General features: G+C 55.3%; 1 protein-coding gene across 6 annotated transcripts in view; it reads right to left on the reverse strand.

The window, feature by feature from the left end:
* Nucleotides 1–16,625, reverse strand: part of DLGAP4 (DLG associated protein 4) — a 128,161-nt gene that overhangs the window by 100,012 nt on the left and 11,524 nt on the right. For all 6 annotated transcript variants that reach the window (XM_061361684.1, XM_061361681.1, XM_061361685.1 and 3 more), the window contains exon 2: nt 7,286–7,421. The gene's annotated coding sequence lies outside the window, so the exon portion shown is untranslated. The remainder of the gene's footprint in view (nt 1–7,285; nt 7,422–16,625) is intronic.

Genomic DNA, 16,625 nt, shown 5'->3' on the forward strand with positions numbered 1-16,625 from the left:
GGAACACACTAAATGCCCCACCACAGTCTGGGCAGGGCAATGGGTGGGAGGAAGGCAAAGAGCTTGGAAGAGGATAAAGCGTTCTGTTGGTGAGCAAGGGATGGGGATTGCCCTATCTCTGCCGGGATGCTGTCGGGATGAACCCAAGCATCCACAGTTCCTTCTGCCTCCGTGCTGGGAGGAAAGCAGCTCGGCAGAGCCAGGCACACGGCTACCAGCCCTATGGGATCAGCCCGCTCCACTTGAGCACTGCTGAAACGGGGCTTGAACCATCAGCCAGGAACCAAATCACTCCAGACCTTCACCCCTCGGAGCCCAGCCGCTGCCTGCACCAAGCCGGCCACAGGAATCAATCCCTGCCACTGCTGCCTTTGGGATGTGTCAGCAGAGAAAGGTGCTCTGCAGAGGCAAAGGCACTCAGAGCCCAAATTAGCTGCACTGGGCTCAATCTGAGATTTTGACAGCGGATGCCAAATTTATTTCCAAACGCACTCTGGAAATGTCACCGTGCTGGTCGGAAGGAACCGGGTACATGCTCCCTTTTAAATAGAACCAAGCATATGGGAGGAGGATGATTAGATTGCTTCCAAGCTGCCAAATTTCTTTGCTGCAGCTAAAATCCTTCCCCAAAACGTCCCAACCCACAGTGTTTCTGAGCACTGAAGTCTGTGCCGAGACTTTTCCATTGACAGTTGTGCTCCGAGCAAGAAAACACATCCCTCAGTGTGGTCCTGGCTCTCGAGAGGCTGGGGTCTCCTGCCTCCCCTGGCAAGCCGGAGCAGCTCCTCCCCTCCTGTACCCTATGCTGGGGAAGGGGCAGAGTTTCCTTCTCAGAGCATCCACTCTCCTCAATGCAGCACCCACCTGATGAGGGCAGAGCCTCTCAAGGAGGAGCCATTTCCCTGCTGGAGGCTGGGTGGCATCCCCCTTATCGCAGCCATGCAGCCCCCGCTGCACTGAGCCCCCCCATCCTTAGATGCCCTCTTCCCAGCTCCCCCAGGAACCCAACACATCCCAACACAGAGCAGCAACAGCAGCCCAGCAGCCATCTGCAAGCCAAGAGGAGAGCAGCAAGAGCCCCCTAAACTCCTGGGAGATAACTCCTGGGCTTTCATGTGTGGTTTGCTCCCTTCAGTGCCTTCGGCAGCTGGCACTGCAGTGCTCCCAGGCACTGGCACTGGGTCTCCTCCAAGCCATGCTCTGGCTATTCAAGCTCCCAGCTCAGTGTGACAGTGTGGGACAGAGAAGTGCTCCTTCCGCTCCCACTGCCCAGGTATGGGATTGAAGCCCTGCTTTCAGCTGGGTCGCAGGGGATGAGGGTGGGAGGAGAGACGGGGATGTGCTCTGGGGATTGTTAGTCAGCGCTGCAGAAGTGTTGTGGGCTCCTGGAGCCAAGCACTGCAGCCCTTCCCTGCAGATCATCCCCAGGGTCATGATCGGTTCAGTGTAAGCCACCACAGCCCACCTTCGCCAGGCTGGAGGCAAAGCAGTGATGTCCTTCACTGCATCCCCACGGAAGGAATGACCTTGGGATCACCCAAACCTTTCCTGCCCCACTGAGAGACTGGGAAGGGCATAAATAGAAGGAAGGGGGTTTCCTTCTCTCCGTAGCTGACGCTAAAGCTTCCCCATGGAGCAGAGAACACAGTGGCCTTCCCAGGAGAGGACATGTGCGCAGCACCGGTTTCTAAACCTGGATGATGTCCCCTCCTACTGAACCTCATTGAATTCCAGCCAGCCCAGCATGGGGACAGCCAAGGCGAAGCACACACTGTCCCTTCCAAACCACCCATCCTCAGCTTCCCAGCAAGAAAGCAAAGTATGCCCAGACCTGAGGGGACCAAGCAGTGTCCTGCCTCCTGCTGCGGGACTAACCTGCGACACCTCAGCATCCTCCAGGCCCTCTCATTGCCATAGCATCCACCCAATCTCTCTAGTTACACATGCATCACCGACACAAAACTCTCACTGCCTTACATCTGCTCTGCCTCCCCTGTAGTGTTTTCCATGCCCAGGACTCACAGTGAAGCCACCAGTCCTGTCCCTGCTCAGCAGATGGGGAAAATAAAGCATGTTGCAATGAGACATCAAGCCCCAAAGCAGCTGGGAGCAGAGCATCACCTTCTCCATGGTCCCTGGGCAGTGCCTGAGCCTCTGAGGCTCCCTGTCTGAGTGGGTCCCAGAGGGAGGAAAGCCCAACCGCCAGGCTCAGGGTCCCAGAGCCAGGAGCTGCCCCAGAACATGGTGCGAGGCACTGAGCCCAGAGGGCCCAAGCAGTTAAAGCAAAGTGGCACAGCTGCTCCCAGCTCTGCTCTCAGCCCACACGCTGCTGAGTGGCGGGTGGGAGGTTTTTCTCTGCATTGCAAATCCCTTCTTATTTGAGTGCTGCAGTGCTGCTTGGAAGGAAAACAAGCACTCTGGAAAGCGAAAGGGGTCCAGAGCAGCACTGGCACCTTCTCCTGCCCAAGGCAGGTTCTGGAACTGGCCCTGGGGGAGCTTGGCTCTGTAGATACAGCTAAAGCTTCCCTAGGAGATGCTCTGGCTGGAAGCAGCATCCATCCATTCCCATTCTCCTGTGCTTGTCGCTGGCAAACCCAGCCCCAGCTGAGCTCTCTTCAAACCTGGGAGGCAGAGGGAAGAAGGCTTCCAGGTCTGCGGAGGCTGCCTGGCAGCAGAACAAGAGCTGTGAGAAAGGGTGGGAGCAAAGTGCTCCCGGCGCGTGGCTGCAGCCCCTTTGCAGCGTGGGCCAGAGCACTGCTGGGGGTGTGAGTGCCAGGCAGATGCACAGGCAGTGCAGCAGCATCCCTGTGCTTCCTGTGCGGCCCCTCTGCTGGACCAGCACCCAGGGTGGGAGAAAACTGTTCCCTTTCTAGCACATGGTGCTGGGAGCTGCTCACATCTGCCTGGGCTGTGCTCTGAGCCCCTGGGAATGTGGCTGCTCCTTTCCCAAGGGAGTGATTTCATGCTGCCAGCTGTTTGGGTTGTTCATGGTCCCAACCTATAGGTGCATCTCCACACATGCACATCTCCAACACGCAGGACCTGCCTCACACACCCAACAGCCAGCTCTCTTGCCAGGCACACAGTGCTGCTGAGCTATGGGTAATCCACAGCAAAGCACCACGTGTTTCCAGGTGCACAAGCTCCTCCATCACCAAGTATTTAGGAGCCACCTTACTCAATATTTGCCACCACTGTACAGGGAGAGAGAACTTGGTTTTGTGCTACTTAGCGCAGATGGTCAGGGACTGATGGAGTGTGGAAGTCCAGGGATAGGGTCTGCAGGGTCCTTTACAGGCCTTTTGGGGGGTTCAGCCCCTTGGTGAAGAAGGGAACAGGAGCACCGTGGAGCTGAGATTCAGTAAATGTGTAGGGGGGTTTCTATAGAGAGCCCATTTACACCAGGGAGCCTTTCACGAGGAAGGCATGCTGCCTTTAAAAGACACGACTCTTCCTCCTTCCATTCCCTTGGAAACCAAGCAAATGGGGATGCAGAGAGGGAGGTGATGCTCTTAGGAGGGCTCTTACTAAGGAACAGAAAATGCTGCACCTTTGGTTCAGTCCACTTGTTCCTAATGGGAGTGTTCATGCTGATGGAACTGTAGGAGGAGAAAGGAAAGAAACAAAACAGAAGCCCCTAAGAATAAGGGACAGCAGTCCCCAGCAGCAGGGGGGTGTGCAGGGTCAGGAGCTGCCAGACTCATCTGGCCTTGGCCAAGCTGGCCCTGCAGGTCTGGCTCTGCAGTCAGTCAGTCCCACCTCCCCACCGCAGCATCCTCCTCTTCACCTCTGTGAATGTATTCAGCTCGACTGTTCAGAGCAGCCATCCACTCATCCGTCCATTTATCCATCCACTTGGCCATCTGCCCCTCCATAGTTTTATCTGCACACAGCCCAGATCCATCAGCTGGCTGGATTGCTGTTTATCAAGGAAGGTAGCCAGGCAACTGTTAGGAACTCCATGTATTAGCTCCTGTACGTGTCTGTGGGTTTCTCTACAGGGAAGAAGGTGTACTCTACTTCTGTGCCAGCCAGAAGGTGGATGGGCACTGACACTGCTTTGAGCATGTGTGGCCTGGGGCAACAGACACCAAGCCTTAAAATCCATCCTCTGCCTTTATCCAGGCTCTAAGCTCACCAGCTCCCAGAAGGAGCTTGGGCTTCAGCAAAACCCAGAACAATCCCACAAGCTCATCACCTGCAAGTCAGGTTTCATGGCTCCATGTTGTTCATGGTGCCCTGTGCTAGTGATGTCCAGGTTGAGCATAGCTCAGAGCATCCTTCCCTCACCCCTACAGAAACATCACTGCCCCGCGCTGTGCCAATGCTTTGGGAAAGGCAGGTTCTCAGCCACGCTTGGTTACAGAAGTGCTCAGGGAATACATTCCTGTCTCAGGAGGAAACATAGAGTGTATGGGCCAGATGTTGGGCTGAACAGTGTCAATAGCTGCCTTCCCATCCTCTTCCATCACCTCCATCTGTAATCAAAGAAGACTTTGGGAGCGGGGCCCTTGATTTCCCAAACAGGCTGGATCCTGACTTTGACCCAAGCCCTGGGATTGTCCTGCTCCCGTTTACTGGCAATACATTTGAGCTCTTGATTTCTCACAGTCTATAGGCAGTAGGAGGATCACCACGATACAGCCAGACTCGGGTGGAAGGGGTTGTTTTGGTTCCAGATTCCCTGGGCAGAAATGCAAATGCAGACCAGAGCCCTGATGAGACATGAGAGAGACAAGCGCTCACACCTGCATTTCCTGGTGCTTTCAAGAAGGGTTATTAAAGCAGAAGCCCTGACGACTGACAAGAACCAAGTCCCCTTCCTGAAGACACGTTTCACTGAGCACCACACATCCCACCGCTGTGTTCTGCTCCTCCAATGTGTCCTCCCCAGTGGGAAGGGCAGCTCTCACTGCAGGGAGATGCCCACAGCTCCTCCCTCCTTAGCATCACTGAATCATCCCCCTTCATGCCAACCCACTGCCTGGCCACACTACAAAGGATGCAGGAAGCCAACCCAGCAGTGCAGCTATGCATGCCCACAGCCAGGCTGTATTGAGCTCTGCCATCCTGGCACATCACCGCTACATGTGGCACCCCACTCACACACAACGCAGCATCTCCCAATGCCACCTTGGAGTTCACCACCATAGCAGCACAGGGGGGATCTTCCAGGCACCCAAGCAGGGCAGGAGCATATCCTGTGCACACATCCTTAGCCCTGACCATTGAGCCTCACAGGAACATGAGCAAGCATCTCACACCCAGGTCAGAGAGGAAGAAGCCAGTCTGCCTCTGCCTCCATGGCACAGTGTCCCCAGTGAGCCAGGCTTGAGCAGTGGCTTGTGCCCCCCTGCCCCGCTGCCAGCAGGACACAGGAGTTCAAGCTGCAGTTCCCCCCTCTCAAGCACCCCTGCTGTGCCAGAGGACCTGGCACATGGCTCTTGCCTCCCAGCACTTCCAAGGCAGCGATGTGGAAGTTGGCATCAGCACTGCGATTCACCTTCCAATTTCCAAGGAGCTCCTGCGTGCCAACAGACTGCCAGGGGGGACCATTCCTCCCCATCACCTCTCTGCTCAGGAGCTACAAAGAGGCTGTGAGGCACAGAGGAGGGAGCCTGGGCACACGCAGGCTGGAGGTGTATGTGGATTTTTATCCTCACCCTTTCCTTGCAAAATAGAGAAGGGAAAATAAAAGGGAGAGAAAAACCAGCCAAATCCATAGCAAACCCAACAACCCAATTTCTATCCTAATGAATAAATGAAATGCATCCCAAGAGGTAATTAAGTGCTTCAAACCAAACATGTGTTACCTCCATAAAGCAAAACCCAGAGAGAAATCAAGCCACTGCAGTTAAGGGAGAGGCAGATGGGTGCTTGCTGGGCAGTGGGGCAGCAGGAAGGGCAGCCAGGCCTGATGCTCTCACTGTGGTGTGCAGGTTCCATGGCAGAGGGGCAATCCCACAGTGTGGAGGCCTCCCAACACCCGGGAGTGTTCCCAGTGTTCTCCTACCCTAAGGACATCACTGTCCCCTGTGCAACTATCAACCTTTGTGACCATTTGCTCTCAGGTCTCCCTTCCCAAGTCAGGCACCAGCTTTGTCTCACCCATCCTCCTGGGTGGAACATCCAGGAAATCCTCAAGCCCATCTGATTTCATTTCCTTCTGCCCCTGTCCTTGGCAGTGGTGGGAGCTGCATGGAGCATCGCTGGGTCTCAGTCCTCACTAACCCATGTGCTCAGCTTGCGTTGGTAGCGTTTGCTGTTCGTGCATGTGCTGCTCAGGAGAAGGCTGGAGAAGGTCTTTTCTGCAGTGCAGAAGGGGATGAGATTGTGGATGTGCATGACCTCGACCCTCAGTCCAAGACAGTAGCTGTCCCAGGTGCACATCCCATCCACCCATGTGTGTATACTCAACCTCCATGCCTATCCCCATGGGTTTGACTGAGCTGCTGATGGAGCCAGTGTCACATCCTGGTACACGGCAGGAGATCTTTCCTGACATGGGGAAGGCATATGGTTTATTCCTCCATAGGTTTGCCCTGCTTATTCACCACCTCTCAAGTGTCTGCTGCTTTCAAAACCAGTTCCTTCCCAGTGGACCTTAGCATCTGTAGCAACACTGATTTAATCCAGAGCCTTGCCCTTTGCACAAGCTCATCTCCCTCCTTGGAGGAGAAATGTAGGTTCTCCATGTGCTTGAGAGGGCTGCAGCTGTACCCTGCAGAAGCATCCTCCTCCAGCTTGCTGAAGGGGGTCAAGCATCTGCATCCTCCTCTTACCCACCCAGCCCACAGCAAGTTGGGGACCCTGCCCAGCATCACAGCATCACCCAGAGCAGACACCACCACAGCTCTCCCCAGCCTCAGACACATCTGTAACAGAGTCCTCCAGCCACCCTCTGCCCCAGGAGACTGGGGCCATGCCAGCACCTTGTATCAGCTCTCCAGTGCACCCCAACAGCCCGCCATGTGCCCATACCCTGCCAGCATTACTGTGGGTATTTAGAGTCACAGGATGGTTTGGGTTGGAAAGAATCTTAAGATCACCCATTTGCAACCCCCTGCCATGGGCAGGGATGCCTCACACCAGACCGTGTCACCCAAAGCTCTGTACTTCACCTTTGCTGCTGCTCAGTGCTCAGGCTCGTTGCCTCTCTCAGCACCCTGAGAGAGGAGAAGCCCAGAGCCTCCCAGCACCCACAGGCTCCCCTGGCCTTTCTCCCCAAGGAAACCCCCTGGATGAGGCCCGGGATCCCTGCCTCAGGCCCTGCTGGAGCACTCACAGTCCGGACGCTGCTCTCCGCAGTGACTCCTCTGCTGTCATTCGCGAGCTGGGGGCCGGTGGTGGTCCATGCGCTGGCTGCGGGCTGGGCAGAGCCAGGCAGCAGCACTGTGGCCGTGCTCAGCAGGCTCCTTGGGCTGCGGAGGCAAAGACAAGTGTGAGTGCAGGAGGCATGGGGTAGCCCCAGTCGTCCTCCCCCAGTGCTGGAGGCACCCAGGCCCCAGATGTGTCACCACCTCTCGGGTTCAGAGCATCCCCGTATCCAGCATCTCCCACAGGCACATGTCTGCACCAGCCCTCCCTGGCTCCCCATGTGCTCCTGCCTTCCCTAGGAGCACACCAACAGGAGCTGACCCACAGGATGCCCATCAGAAGAACGGGGAGAGCCCTCACAGGGAGCCACCCATCCAGACAGCAGTGGGCTCAGCTCCCCAGTCCCTCAGCAAACCAAGAGGCAGGGGCAAAGACGGAACTCAGCAGGGATCCAAGTCCATCCCTGGCTCCTCCAACCCTGCTCCAAGCATGACCATGGACTCCCGAGCTCATGAGGAGCAACCAATGCACCATGAACGGGTGGCAGTCACACTGCTGAGGTCAAATCCCCAGATGTCACCCAAACCCCTGCTGGGGTCTTGTTGCAATGGACAGCGCTGTTCCCCTGACTCCAGGGGCTCCATGGACTAAAGGCTTGGGTACAGCTTGATGAGGGTGCCCAGGAAGCTTAACATACTCCAGCATGGTGAGGAACTCACCCTGATCCAAAGCAGACCTTTTGCCTTATGGCTGTTGGTGTATGTGGGACATCACGCAGCTGTTCAGAGGAGAAATGGGGTTCAAGCCAAAACAGTCAGATGTGCCACCAAGCTAAAGAACAGGGCACCTTCCCACTGCTTCCAGTCAGTGCATCTCACTGTGCCAGTGACACGCACATCTGTCCTCCCCGTGCACTTTGAAAAGAGCAGCTTACACTCAGATCAGATTAGAGGAAGAAAACTGCATTGCAAATAAATCCAGGGAGGGAACTGACTGCCTGGGCTTTAATCTGAGGGGAGCCTTCAAGATAAGAGCATTAAGAAGTGAGGATAAAGCAGTCCTGGTGCAGGAACAGTCTAAGCACAGCAGGGATGGCTATGGTGTGTCCTGGCACCCAAGGGCAGCTCAGCACATTCCTTCAAGCATGACCTGTCCTTCCAACCCCAACCGTGCCCAATGGATGGGACAGGACCTCAAAGCACACACAACTTGGTATGGGTTCTTGTGCACTCAGCTGGCGGAGCCCTGGCTCAGTGCACAGCTTCATGGTGCTCCTGAGATGAATGGAGACAGCCCCGCAGGTTGGTGTAAGTAATTGAGGAGAGAACGTTTGTAAGGCAGGAAACAGCTGGATTAAAAAGGTGAAGCCCAAAAGGCAAATGAAAAGAGAATAATTGATGATGGATGGGAGAGCGGTCCCTGAGCCCAGTGTTTCCCTGGGTATGCTGTTGAACAGCAGCAAGACAAGAAGAGCTGAGATCAAAGCATTGAAAGAGCCTGAGCAGCCATGGGGGCTTGCAGGACCTATTGCAGTTGCAAGGGCACAGTGAGCTGCTGAGCTCCCAGCTTCTCAGTCTTGGTTCTGGTCCTGCAGCCCATACCTGCTCTGCTGACCAGCATTAAGGGCACTGCTGCAGAGGCTCAGCATGTGGAGGTCTGCAGGGTGACCATTACTGTGGGTCCAGCACAGCCCCTCCTGTGCATCTTCTGCTGCACCATGTCCTGTGCTGGCCCTACCTCTGCACAGCAGAAATCCCCAAACATCTGATGCGTTCTTCTTGAGGGCGTTTGGAGAGACCTCACAGAGCACACTATAAAGGTCACTGCTGCAGTTTGCTGTGTCAGTTGCTGCAGGTCAGACAGCTTGCTTGGCAAGGGGGGGAAAGACCATATTGAGCTCATAAGACAGAAGAGCTCAAAACTCCTGTTTCTGCGCTAGGTGCTAAGCAGGTACTGACCACCCCTGCAAAGACAGGGGCTGTGAGCACCAGGGGCTGTGGTACCCTGCGAGCCTCAGGGTAAGTCCCATCCATGGTGCACACCACCTGGCACAGCCCAGGATCCAGTCTCCCCGCACTCAGCTTCCCTTTTCCTCAGGATCAAGGCAGTCTCCAATAGGTTTCAATTCTCGCTCCCTCAGTCCCAAACACTAACCAGAGCCTATTCCTCTAAAACACAGCTGGCACTGGGAGCAGATGTGACTGCCCCATCCCAACCAGGTCACCTGCTACAAAGCAAAGCACAAAGCCCTGCTTGCTTTTCCTTATAGAGCTTTGTTCCAGTGTCCTGGACAACCCCCATATTCACAAGACCCCAAGGCAAGCTCAGAAGCATTTCCCAGTGGCAGGAGCTTTCCCAGACTGCAGAGTGCAAACAGAAAGATTCATCCCAGCCCCATCATTTCCCCATGGACTGAGGACAGTGGCATAAGCCTTGCCCAGGATTGCCCACATGCAACACAGAGAGGGGTTGTATTGCCCCTGCTGTTAATGCTCCATCACACCACAGATCCTACTATTGTACAACACCAATAAAAAGACCTTCCCTGGTGTGTCTGACGAGCCTTACATAGAATCATAGAATAGTTAGGGTTGGAAAGGACCTTAAGATCATCCAGTTCCAACCCCCCTGCCATGGGCAGGGACACCTCGCTCTAAACCATATTACCCAAGGCCTCGTCCAACCTGGCCTTGAACACTGCCAGGGATGGAGCATTCACAACCTCCTTGGGCACCCATTCCAGTGCCTCACTACCCTCACAGGAAAGAATTTCCTCCTTAGATCCAATCTAAACTTCCCCTGTTTAAGTTTGAACCCATTACCCCTTGTCCTACCACTAATGAAGAGTCCATCCTTGCAACCAGGTATTATGAGGCACAAAGGGGTAATGACTTGCCAAAGATCACAGGGAACCAGGAGAACACCCAAGGATGGAGCTTGTATGCCCTAAAGCCCAGACTCCTGGCCTCCTTATCCATCACGCAAGCAGACTGAGAGCCAGAGCAGCCCCAAGAGCATCCATCTCAGAGGGATGAAGCAAGATGGTACTTGGTCTATGCAGCACCATTCCCTGAGGAAACTCCTGTTTACCATCAGCACCCTCTGGGCAGCAAGATGGACACATCAGGCCATAATGCAGCCTTTGAGGAGAGCTGCCAGGATCACTGAAATCACACACAAAGGACTTAAAATCCATGCTGGAATAGTAGTGCCAGAGTCCAGCACACAAATACAGCAGGACCCATGCTTGGGAACACTGGTGCTGGGGTCTGAGCAACCAGCTCCTTCCTTCCTTCCCCCAGTCCCAGTACTGCAGAGGGAATAAGTTCTCCCAAAGAGAGGCATTGCCTTTCCCTTCATGGGTCAGGCTGGATTTGGGTGTTAATAAGCTGGAAAGGACGGGGAAGATGGATTTCAGCAGTTCTTCAACTCCAGAGGTACTTCAGCGAAGTAAATACCCCATAAAATGCTCATCCAGCAGTTATATTGTAGTGCACAGGTTCATTCACCTCTGTTCCCAGCGCTCTCCTTCGAGATGAGGAATAACCGTTCACACTGCTGAGGTTTATGATGGAAGCACACAGCAAATCCTGGGTCACTGCCAGGGAGGTTCCGGGGATGCAAAGCAATGGGGCAGCAAGAGGGAGAAACCCAGCGCTGTGTGATGCTCCATCCCCAGAGCTCCATCCCAAGGCCGTGACCAGCATCCCCAGGAGCACCGCGGTCCATGGCATGGGGAAGGTGTGTCCAAGGGCTGCTGCAAGCTCCTGCTGTGGGGCACTGCCATTGCCAGCCTGTTCCCTCCATCTGCTGAACCCAGCACGTCTATTTTTGTGTTTCCAAGTTTGATGGGATCGACCCTTCCACTTGGATCTAATGAGAGCGCTGAGCTGAAACAAACACAATCTGTCCGTGGAGGGCTAGGGAAGGATGGCTGGGGGCACTGCAGAGGCACCATGGGGAGCTTGCGGTACCCTCATGCACAACCAAGAGAGGTTTGGTAGGCAGCAGAGCCCATCCATCTCCTCACACATCTGTCCATGCTCCAGGGGCTGAATACCTGAGCATGGAGCAGTACCTCCAGAGAGAAGAGCATCCTCCTCAGACCCTGATCTGGGCATGTCTCTGCTGTTCCCTTCTTTTCCTTACCCATTTCCAGTGCTGCTTGACCGTCTTTCCAGCTAATTACGCCTTGGTGCTGTGGGCATCAGCCACGTGGCAGCCAGCATCTGCCCTGGCTCCCAGGAACGACCTTGGCTGCTCAGAGGACAGCGAGAGCCTTTTTGCCTTCCAGGCTTCCCCTGAGACAGACAAGAACCCTTCAGTACATGCGCATCCCTGCGGTTTGCTCTTCTCCAGTTGCAAGTTCATCTGCACCAGTTCTGGAGGCACCGAGCACATCAGGACAGGTCACCTCCACAAGGACCCTCCAGCACCGACTCCCTGCAGACACTCCCCAGTAGGATTTAGCACCAGTCTCAGGCTTGGGAGCTTTTCTCCAGCCTGTTTTTCATCCCCAGTTTCATGGCAGTAAATCCCTGAGGCAGGCTGGTTTGCATTCCTGCGGTGTATGTGCAGTGGAGAGGGGAGCTCGGCTGCACTCTTTTGTTGTGAAAAGCCTCAGGGAAGAGCAAGGGCTGCATGCGGGATCCTTTAGGAAGCAAACTGGCTGGGTGGCATCACTGCCGCTGTCCCACTGTGCTTTGTCCACTGGGAGGAGAGAGAAGGAGCAGAAAGGAGGTGGGTCAGCAGAAGACGCTGTCCACAGCAGGAACAACAGCCCTCAGAGCATCCAACCTCGCACAGATGGAAAGCCCAGGAGCCGGTGGCTGGGACCCCATTGGGGTGGGAAGCGCGCTGTCATCTGGCGAGCTGTGGGTGCTGCTCAGGCAGCATCTGGCAGGCTGGAGGCAGGACAGGCTCCTCGGGGTGCCCATCTGCCTGTAGCAGCTCAGCCAAGGCTGCCCCGCAGGGCAGCTCCACACAAGGAGAGGGCTCAGTGCATGGGGATGTGATCATCTGCTCCCATGGGATGGGAGCTGAGCTCCTCCGGGAGCCGAGCCGGTGGCACACGCTGAGGTCCCCATGCTGTGGGTAAGGCGGCCGTGTTGGCTTAACCTTGAGCCTCGCTGCGATAAAGCTGTGTGTGCGGATAGATTTCCTTTTGTCTCCTCCCCAAACAAAATCCCCAAACTCCCTCCAGCCATCACATTTGCAGATCCTTTTTCCTTAAAATAATAACGAAGTCCATGCTGTGAGAGGCTCGCTCCTGCCCTGCTTTAATAAAGGGGGAAGATTAAAAGACAAGGAGATTTGCTTTTGCAGGGCCTCAGTCGCTCCCACTTCTGTGCTCTCTGTCCTTATTTCTCATCCTCCTTTCCAGGAGCTGCCTGTAACCCTCTGATAATAACCTCTTCTCTCCCAAAAGCAGGCAGTGTCCTTTCTTGCCTGCACAGCCAGGGAAATGTCACACTTCCCCTTTGATGTCAGGATAATGTATAGATGTAACATCATGTGTGTATGTGACAAACGCAAACAGCCAGCTCTCTGTCCCAGATTTGGTAATTTAGGGAGAAAAAGGAAAAGCTAGGGGAAAAAAACACTTTAAAGTGAATTCCCCCCATCCATCACACACACACAGAGCTGCCTCTGCCCTCCCTGGGGGCTGGGACCCCCCCATGGCCAGGGATGTCCAAGGTCCTGCTGATACCAAAGGTCCTGCGCATCCAAGCACTAGGGCCAATCGTGACAGGTCTCTGTGCCCAGAGGACACCTCTCAGCCCAGTGAGGTGATGGGGCAGCCAAGAACCACCCTGTTACAGCAGAACAAGTAGCTCAAACCCCGCGGTGCTGTCAAAAGCACTTTGGAGGATGGATTTGCAGAAACCGCATCCACAGCAATGCAGGTGCTGGGGGTGCCCCACTGAAACCCACGTCCGTGTGGAGCTGAGCCTGCCAGCAGCAGCCCTTCTCCAGCCCCTGCTACAGGCTTACAGGAGCCTGTGAAGCACCCAGAAACTCTTCCCTCTGACCAAAGAGGCGTTTCTCTGGTTCACCTGAGCTGGGGCATGATGGTTATGATGGAGGATGAGCCCCTTCCATGCACTGCAAGTGTGGACGCATCACCCCTCCAGCTACTGCTGCCCTGGGTCCATCCTCCAGAACTGCAGCCCCAGGGGTCGAGCCCTGACCCCTCCAGCCTTCACAGCCACCCCAGGGTCCCCAGGCAAGAGCCAGACCCATGCATGCTGAGAGCACATGAAGGGAATGAGCTCTGATCCGACCGATGCTGTGATTTACATCTACCCCAGTGCAGTGCTGCAGTCAGGGGAGTGAAGTGCTGCCTTGTGCTGGGCTTGTGCTGGGTTGGCCTCTGGTTTGCCTACACCAGGCACTGAGCACTAGGGGCCACCAAACCCTCCCTGGCGAGCGTGACAAGCGTGGCAGGTTGGAGGCTGAAGCCCACGGCAGTGCTGACAGCCTTCTTGTCATTACCTGCAAGCACTTGCTCACCCCAGCTTCGTGATTCACTGTTGGTGGCACAGCGCGGAGATGGGGTAGAGCTGAGGGAAGCTCGTCTGCTGCAGGAGGATCAGGACTGGGCAGATGAGGGGCTCCTGTGCCCATCACCAACCTGGCTGTGGCCAGGATGTGAGCTCCTGTGGTCAGCACACACCAAAGGGGATGCTTCACTCGGTGCATGACCATACAGGCAGCTTGGCGTGCTGGTGGGACATGATCTCTTCTAGAAAGCCAGAGCCTGTCCCTCCTTGGATCCAGGCTGTGATAGTGCACAGAGGTCCTGCGCTGTGTGGTGACCCTGTTCACATGCTTTGCTCCTTGCAGTCTCCTCATAGCCAGGCCTGGCTCGGAGCTTGTGTTCCAGGAGCCTCTTGTTCCTCCCCAAACAGACTCCTAACTTTGGGTAAAACCAGGGACCACAGTGAGGGCAGCTCCTGAGGCTTCCCAGCTCCCTGCTCCAGCCATGATGCCCCCTCCACCCCATGACACCTCCTCCTGCTCCTCAGGGGACTGGATGGCTCTCCCCACCCTCACCATGGATGTGTGGGAAGCTGCCTTGGGGTTTGCAGAATGAGCGCCAGAACCAGCGTGTGGGGTTTCTGAAGCCTCTACATGTGTCATGCTCCATCTCTGATGAGAAATCACTTGCTTTCTCCTGTTACCTCTGGTTCTGGTGCAGACCTTCAGCACCAGAGGAGCTGCGGGGAGCTGAGACTGGGGTAAGTTGATGCCTCCTTATCCATGTTGCTCACCTGCCCATTCTGAATGCCCCAGAGCACTGTCCCATTGAACAGGGATCTGGGAGAGAGGTGGAGTTTATCTAAGCCGGAATCACTAAGAGCTCTGGAACTCAGCTCCGTCATTAGCTGGTGAGTAAAGCACACTCAGTGAGTCACCAGTGCCATTATAAACACTTGCTTCTGAAGGCTGTAGAAATGCAGTAGCAAAGGGGTGTTCCTTGAAGGCACTGCTTGTGGCTGCTTCCTTCCATCAAGATCTCTGACCTGGGACGGCTCTGTCCCCCCAGCCTGCCCCCCCAAGGCTGTGCCCCCCAGAGCCAGGCTTTCGATGCCACGGTTGACAACACAACCACGACCCTTCCCATGCTTTGTGGCTGCACCTCTATTAAGCCATTTATAAAGGTTAATGTGAGTGGGACAGAGATGCTTTCCACAGTTTAATTGATGCTAAAGACACCAGCAAGGGGCTGCTCAGTGCCATCCATAATGTGGTGAGGGTTGCATGACCCTCTCCTTGGTCTCATCAGCCTGCACAAATCACTGATGCTGCCTGTCATTGCTGTTAATAAATCTATGAGCTTCCTATGGACCTCAACACCCGTCATCACCCTGGGCCTGCAGGTCTGCCTGCTGCCCTTCTCCCCACTCCACACCGCAAATGCCTTCCCCTCCAAGGCTCTTTGGGCATGCAGGGAAGCTGCTATGAGCTCTCTATGAGCCTCCACCTCCATCCCTACCCTCTGCCTTGCTCCCTAAAGCATAGCTTCATCTGTCCAAGAGCCAACATGGAGATGCTGACACTTGGGATAGGCTTTGGCAGTCACACCAACCTTGTGCCTCACATGCTGTGGGCTGTTGATGACCATCAGTCCAGCCCATCTCCATGCTGACCTCCTCTCCCTGCCCATCTGTCTTCAGTCCTGCTCACTGCCTTGCCTTCTGTGCACCTCCCACCTCCTATCTTCATTTCCTCCTCTTTGCATCTTATTTTTCCACTTGTTGGCTTTTTTAACCCCTTCTGCTCCCAGAACTCATTTTATCCTCAGCCTTGACAGTGCGAACACTGGCTCACCTCAGACCAGACCCACATCAGGATGGGTTTGCCCTGGGGAGCTTCCCCAAGCCCAGTCCATCACAACTCCAGCATGCCCCTACCCAGCTGGCTCGCCAGCAATGCAAAGGGCTCCGTCTCCCATCGGCAATGCCACCCTGCCACCTCCACCACCCTGGAGACGAGCAGGAGCCCGCCTGCTGATGGGGCTGCCATGCTGATGCTTTTACACTTGGCATCACGGAGAGAAATGAAAATGCTAAAACTCAGGAGAAGGAAGATGAGAAGTGCATTGGACCAAAGAGACAGGCAGAGGACCCTGCAGGAATCCCTTCTGCCTGGACGCCTTGCTGGCCGGGGCACGCTCTGCTCCGTGCTGCCATTCCCTGTGTCCTGCCCAGGCTCCAGGGCTAGACACTAAGATCTTCCTATTCAAAAGGATTACAAATTACTGTCTGATCCACTAATTAGGAAGGGAAGATGAGTGTGCTTCTGACAGCGATGTTTAGCAGCCATTTAGAAATTGCTCTGAAGGCAGCAAGGCGCTGTGAGCACAGCGCAGCGTGGAGCCGCATCTGCTCCACACCACCATGCCCAGGACCACCCCACTGGCCCTACCACCAGCACTGGGATGCTCTGCCCGATGCCATCCCCGGCTCCGGCAGTGAGGCCTGCCCTTGTGCAGAGCTCTCAAGGATGTCCCCAGGCCATTTGGCTCCCGGCCCTGCTGCTATTACTTCATATTTATTTAACAGAATTAAAACCTGCTTAGTGGGGCTGATGGAAGGCAGGGACACAAATCAGATCTTGGTGCTGCTGATGGAGAAGAGCAGCCTGGCGCCGGGATGGAGGCCATCTGCGCTGTCTCAGGGGGACAAGGACCCTCCTTCTGTGACTGGTAGGTTACAATGGGGTCTGGGCAGCAGCACAGCAAGCATCCCACACTACACAACCCTTCCCTGGCTCTGGCTGGGTAAGGACTCCAAGAGGAAAGC

The sequence above is a fragment of the Neopsephotus bourkii genome, unplaced genomic scaffold (assembly GCF_033783945.1).
Source record: "Neopsephotus bourkii isolate Nb327-2 ecotype Australia unplaced genomic scaffold, CSIRO-AGI_Nbou_v1 NB_1060, whole genome shotgun sequence".
In the NCBI taxonomy this organism is placed as follows: domain Eukaryota; kingdom Metazoa; phylum Chordata; class Aves; order Psittaciformes; family Psittacidae; genus Neopsephotus; species Neopsephotus bourkii.